The sequence below is a fragment of the Bombus flavifrons genome, chromosome 7 (genome assembly GCF_040668555.2).
Source record: "Bombus flavifrons isolate JBK064 chromosome 7, iyBomFlav1_principal, whole genome shotgun sequence".
NCBI classification, from domain to species: Eukaryota; Metazoa; Arthropoda; class Insecta; order Hymenoptera; family Apidae; genus Bombus; species Bombus flavifrons.
This window is the reverse complement of record NC_138448.1, coordinates 15,618,032-15,624,839: the sequence shown is the minus strand read 5'-3', so window position 1 is coordinate 15,624,839 and position 6,808 is coordinate 15,618,032. Positions and strand designations below refer to the sequence as shown.

Below are 6,808 nucleotides of genomic sequence, written 5' to 3'. Positions count from 1 at the left end.
GGGCAATACTTCGAACAAAATATTTTTAATCATTTTCATACAATAAACGTGTATTTTCTATACAAAAATTTCGGCTTCGTATTTACATACCTGGTAATCGTTTAAAAATATACTTGACGGTTTTGCGTATCAAGTATCTCGTTATTTGAACACGAGAAACCACGCAACATTTACCACATTGGTAACCCCGACGTGAGTCGAACACGACTAAACCTCTACAGTTTCGTTTCATCGAAGATGGCCGAAGAAAATTCCGTTTATCTACGAAGAATACTATTGTGATTATCGAAAATATTATAATTCGTCAATGTATATCTCTGTAACGCGTTAAATACAAAAATATTCAAATTGTATACAAAGAGATCGCTTTGGAGGGAATGCAAATTTGACGTATGAAACCAAGAGGCAAACACGGTCTTATTCGATGAAACGTTTATCCAATGAAAAGCATCTATAAGGATACGAATGAGATTGTACGAACGACGATAAAAAGAGAAAATCTACTTATCGATATTATCCCTGAATTTCGAGATTCATAGGGGCGTATTTACCCTGTCGGGACATGCAATTTTGGCATACGACGTGTAAATACAGACGTGTCATTGGACAACAATATACCCGTGGGATCGAAAGCTTGATCCCCGGTGTCAACGACCACGCTATTCTGAATTTTTCGATGGTGTTCCGTGACGACGCGACGTCGAGTAAATTATTGCTAAATGGTGTACCGGCGGATGTCAAGATGCGGGCCTCGTTCGGGTGGTCGTGGGATCTTTCGGCGGCGACGACCCTTTCGAAATACTAGAATGTGGAACAGAATCTTCTTAATCGTCGACCAGCAAAACAAACAGTGAACATTCTTACGAAAATTGTATTAGCGTTTCTCGTACGTTGAACGAGCAACCTTATTCTTTTTCCGTTTACAGCATTGATCGACGTTTCCTCGTCGCAGCTACCTCTAAACGAATTCCTGAACGAGCCTAAAAAGTATTTTCGTTTTACCGTTTAAAATTATTTTTGTTTTACCGTGCGACACGTTGCACACGTCGAAGAACGATAGGAAAGTGAAACATGGAAAATGTCAATTTACCAATATGTGGTAATGATTTATTGAAAATTTTAAGAAATATGTTCTTTAGAATTTGTCGAAAGAACGTTTTATTCCATTGTTGCTAATTTTAATTGTTTCTTTTATATTACAGGCGAGGTATGGTATCGCGATAGTATTCGATATATTCAAATATAATAATAATATTCAAATATATACAGCAGATATGATATGAAGTAACGTTTGAAATCGAAAACAATTTATTCCAAGCTTTACGAAACGAGAGAAAGTGGAAAGGGAATATCAGCTATCGATGCTTTTGTTTTGTTGTCAAAAAGGATACAGGTGTCTTGGAATAGTCAAATCAGATATATTTTCTCTCGCTCGCGAGTCTCATTAAATTTATTGTTAATAGTATACAGTGTGTTTATTTTTCTATTGAATATTTATAAATAGAGAAGTTCGTGTCCTTGCGCAGGATCCGATCGAACGGTGTAGCAAGATCGTCGTAAAGGTTTGGTTAAAATTAGCAAAACTTTGTGACGGCTAGTGGAAGTAACCTTAAGAGCCCGACCGTAGACTTGCCATATATTCAAACGAATATCAACGCTACGTCACCTTGGTTCTACGATGTTTTGAAAATCTGCGACCACATTAACATTGAACGTTGACGAGTATTCGCGTTAAATATTCCTCCGGTTTGTTTGTAAGGACTGTAAATCATGTAACAGATTTATGGGTCAGTTCCGTGCGGCTATATACCTATAGCTAGCCATTCGACACTTTCTTCTCTCTGGTTTTTCTTTCACATCCCTGTCACTACATTTTCGCCTCAACGATCCAAAAACTCGACCATGTTGCACAAAAGCCTCTCGTAAATTGTTTAGAAAGCCTTGTGCTAACATTTACGTTTACTCTTCTTCAAACAATTCCATCGAAAAATTAAAGTTCCGACCATGTTTGTACCGATGTTAGTAGCACAATAAACTATCGTTTGATATACGTTCACTCTGTAATTTATGGATATCGAATAACGATAGAATAACGCGACGGAACAACGATGGAAATAATTACGAACAATGTCCTTTCTAACAGACTCTGTTATACCGCTTTACCACGTAGAGACGAGTACATAACACGATCTCTGTTTGGACGTGATTTCTGTGCGAAAGGCAGAAGCCAAATGCGATTATGATCACCGGGGACACAGACAGGGGTGTATTATAATAAAGCGAAAGTGCTGTTATAGAACTCACGTTGAGCGACACGTGGCGAATCGTATCCTGATATTGTATCACTGTCTGCCACGTGACTATCACTTTATAAATATATCTATCGCACAACGTTCGGTTAGTGGCGTGCTGAACGTCGAGTCTCGGTCGAACTCGCTCGATCGTTCGTCTTCTTTTTCGCTATTTCGATGTAAGCAGGGCAATTCTCATCCTCTTCGGCGTTCACATTTATTACGCTAATGATGGTTCGCGAATTAAATAGACCGGGCAAAAGTTGCCATACGTTGCGCGAAGTACAACAGTTGCAGCGTATACTATTTGGTCCTTAAACAAGCGTACAAAGTGGATCAACACGGTCGAATCGTGAAAACAGGAGAGTCCCTGACGTCGTACATACGTGTCTGTTAGGGGTGTCAATTTGTCCGGTGGAAGTCCAGTTTGTCCCTGTTTGTTTCGAGGAGAGCTTTATTTGCAGCACACAAGGACCACGAACGACAGCGACGGCTCGAGGGTGACGGGGTGGGTAAGAGGATGAAGCCCATATAGGAGCGTGGAAAAGTGGACGCCTCGCGTTATAACGACGTCCTGATGCCAGCTTCTTGTTTCAGGGAGGAGAAAAAAGGCCGGTAACGAGGCGCGACAACCGTAGAAACAGCTGTTTCACGAAAGCTGCGATCGAGAAACTCTTGGCTAGGTCCGTTGAGATTCTGGCTGAACGAAAATTCTCTCGCTATTACTCCGACTACCTCTCGAAAGAATTACTGCACAGCTGTGCCGGTTGATACGCGTAAACACGAGCAACCTACCACCTATCATTTTGACGTGCTTCGAAAACAATAATTTTGAATAAATTTTACGGTAAAGCGCGGTGACTTACGATAGCTTTGACGCTACGCGTTGCCTCACACTCGACAACGCTTCCTCTTTTATTATTCTTAGCCAGCGTCTAAACTTTGATCTATCAAAAGTTATTCAAAATGTTCGATTGACGATATTACGATATCATCGACGCGAGCAGGCAAATCGTCCACGTATCGCCGTTGATTGTTTCATCGATATGGAACTGTAGCGGTAGATGAGAAATGGCGATCGTGCGTGGATGAAGTCGTAACTTTGCATAGAAAACCGCAGAGACGAATGACGAATGGCTGGACGAAACAGAGTCGAAGTCCGTAGGAGAGAAGAGGAAATTGAAGGGAAAGAGAGGTGGTTGGAAGATGGGGTGCTGGAAAGGGAACCGTGTATGTTTGACGCACGTGCGTCTGTTACGCGTGTATCGGGTGCAAACGGGGCACGAAACCCCAACAACAAGGGTGAGAACATGCCGCACGGACAAAATGTGACATCCGGACTGATCAATTCCCAAGATTTCCGAGGACATGGCCTAACCCATTTACCCCCCGCGAACTTCTCATTCTCCATTTTTCACCGCGCAACTTTACGTATCTTCTCCAGGCGGAATCTAAATCAGCAGTGAATTTCTGTCGTATAAAAATACGAATATATATAATAACATAGACATATTACAATGACGTAGTAAATATATATGACAGTAAAGCGACCCTAGATAGTTTTAGATTTTACAATTTTACAATTACAAGTTCTACAATTTATATTTAATACATGCTTGTACGAAATTTTGTTCCTTCGCGCGTAGAACCGGCGCTTGAATGGACGAAATATGGTAGGTTGTAGACTTACATCAACTTTTGTAAAATACGCTCCAATTTTAATCATTATGCGCGTTATGGTTTCGTACTTCCACTTGTATTGTATTTACCTTTCTCGACTATATTTACAGAATTTATTTTCCAAACGACTCGCAACGAGCGTGTCAACGATATTACGCGCGTAATACTTTTCTTTTAAGTAAAAAAAAGATATTTATAATCTTCTCCGTCTATTCTGTGATAAATAAGAAGCGCATCGAGGATAAAAATACGAGAAGACGAATAAAGAGGAAGAGGAAGACAGAAGGAAGGAAAGGAGAAGGACATAGTGTTCCTTGTAGACGGTTTCTATGGCGTTGTTTTCGCCGAGGAAAGGACATGGCAGAGAGTTTCACCGCGATTGCTGTAACAGCATCGCCGTGATGAGAGACGCGCGTATCGGTAATGTAACCAATCACCGAGGTGAATCTGTCTGGCTATAAAGCTGGTACCGGGTCCGTGTTGGGTCGCGTACCCCCGGCGTTAGTTCAGCTACACCCGGTACGAGTTGGTTTAGCTTCGGCTCCCCGTAACGAGGAGTTTAATGACATCGTCGGCGTCCACGTTGGACACGTGAATGTCAGGAGAAGTTTCTCCCTCTCCTTTATTTTGATGTATCCACGCCCGTCATACTACAAAATTTACTTCCGTTACCTTTTCTATCGCGCCACGCTATTTTCTCTTGCGCTACGCGTGACTATTATTTCTCTATCGTTACAATCTCATAGTAAACTGCGTCTCGAACAACGTCTCAAATTAAGTATTGGGAATCTGTCTCGTTCGAAGTAAAAGAAACCGCGATAAAATAGCTTAACGTGTTGCGACTCTCGCTGTAAACTATCGCTATACGAAAACTATGACTTTAGCGACATATCCTCTCGAAAAGCTATAATATTTTACCAAATGGCCTACTGGACAAATTGTAAAAATTTAAATAAATAAATAAAAAAAAAATATCTTCTCGAAATGTCACACATTTGTGGCGCAAAAATAAAATTTCATCTTACGTTATCGGTGTAACAGAGTTTACTTACCTACTCCTTTAAAGTTACGTAGTAAAGAGAGAGAGAGAGAGAGAGAGAGAGAGAGAGAGAGAGAGAGAGAGGGTACGATTCTACAAGTTTTGAGAAAAGGATGAACCACACTAACAAGAAAACAAGGTGTATAGGTATCTACCGATACATGTTCCTTTGCATTTAAGATTAAGAATATTTCATTTTCATAAACGATTTTCTTCAACGTTACCAGGATATTTTTGTCAACGTGCCGTTCCATGTCACTTGCACAGTCGTACGATTTAAGATGAAAATGTTAAACACGTAAAAGCTTCGACGATAAGATAGCAGAATTGAACGTGATTACGTTATACCTGTTTTACTTTGTAATCAAGTAAATTTGATCGTTTCACGCTTCGAATAAAATTCGATTTTATATCGTACCGAGGCTTTCGATAAGGATACCTAAATACACAGCCACCAACGATCGACGAACCATTTGTTTTGACCGTTTCTAAGCTTTTGTAAAATTGGATTTTGCGAAGCGTGATTCAGCAAATCAAATTTGTTGTTGCCAATCGGTCAGCAATGTTTCAGCGGTATTAATTTGAAAAAGGTGACACGTGCCCGACGTAGGAACGTTCCGGTCCCCCGTGGTTAAAACAGTAAAAAGATGGACGAGAGACACGCGGCTCTTACATCGGTTAAAATAGGTAGACAAACCAAGTAGCACGGGTGGAGGATGCGAGCTAATGACGCGTGCTTGTCCAAGTCGTTAGCGTCCAACGGTACCCCCTTATTTTTGTATTAAAAACACTCCCACCCGGCTTACGCAGTTTCCTTTATCACGGTCCGACAAGCGATGACGATAATCCTGTTAATTGTTCTGGAAAAAATTGTACTAGTCGTGAAATTTGCTTGTCTTTGATTTTAATATAATACGTATGTTAGGCTGTTATCGATAGCTCGTCGATAGAATGGGAATTTTTACGCAGACTGATATTTTTATGGTCGCAACTAAAGAAACAGAGCTGTTTGTAAGCATCGTCGTTCAGGAAACGCGACTGAAACCTGTCTACGTTAGAAAATTTCTAAGTTCGTCCGATGTAAGATATAAGGAGATTTTCTCGGGTTACTTTTACGATCGTTCGCTCCACTAGTCTTTGATAACCGACGCATTTAAATGGGAATTTTATAGCTCATTTCGAACGACTTTTTAACTTAAGTAGAGCGTGAAACGGTCTCTTATTTTGTTAATCTTTCAAGACCGTTCAGAGAAATTTGTGGACATACGTGGTTTATGGTGTACTATCGTTTCGTGAATACGAAATGAGAGTATATTATGAAAATATCTTACAGCGTGTAAAATAAATATCGTATTTGTAACTGATTTTTCTAATATTTATCAGCGTGCTATATATATTAAACGCTGCAACAGAGATACGAAATTTTTGTAAACGAATAAATATAAAAAATTATACGTATAGTTGTATTATAATACGAATAAATGTACACGATGTTTATAAACGTTTAGATTAATTTTTATCAAATTGTCGCTAAATTTGTAAATAATTCCTTACGAAGATGTAAAAATGCACGAGACATTTACACGTTTGCTAAGAAATACGAGCAACAAAGCACAATGTGTCGATCTTTCACCATTTACGACTTGTTTTCTATGACTTTCTTGGTCATTTACGAGCTATTTTAAGCAGTCCTACGACTGCGATGAATCAACATCGGACCAGTTGGTTTTAACGTAGCAGGAAATCGATCGTAAAATTTGATCCAAGATTCGAAAACGGTCGTCATGTTCGCGGAAGC

The 6,808-nt window shown here is 39.9% G+C and overlaps 1 long non-coding RNA gene across 2 annotated transcripts; it reads right to left on the bottom strand.

Moving 5' to 3' along the window:
* Positions 1–313: 313 nt before the first annotated feature.
* LOC138181535 (uncharacterized) lies at positions 314–2,382 on the bottom strand. Of its 2 annotated transcripts, none has more exons than XR_011173526.1 (3): positions 1,667–2,382; positions 865–980; positions 314–801 (listed from the first exon to the last, which is right to left on the bottom strand). It is a non-coding gene; the product is annotated as an uncharacterized LOC138181535 (long non-coding RNA). The 2 variants fall into 2 exon arrangements; XR_011173525.1 differs by having other exon boundaries at positions 891–980.
* Between the last annotated feature and the right edge of the window lie 4,426 nt (positions 2,383–6,808).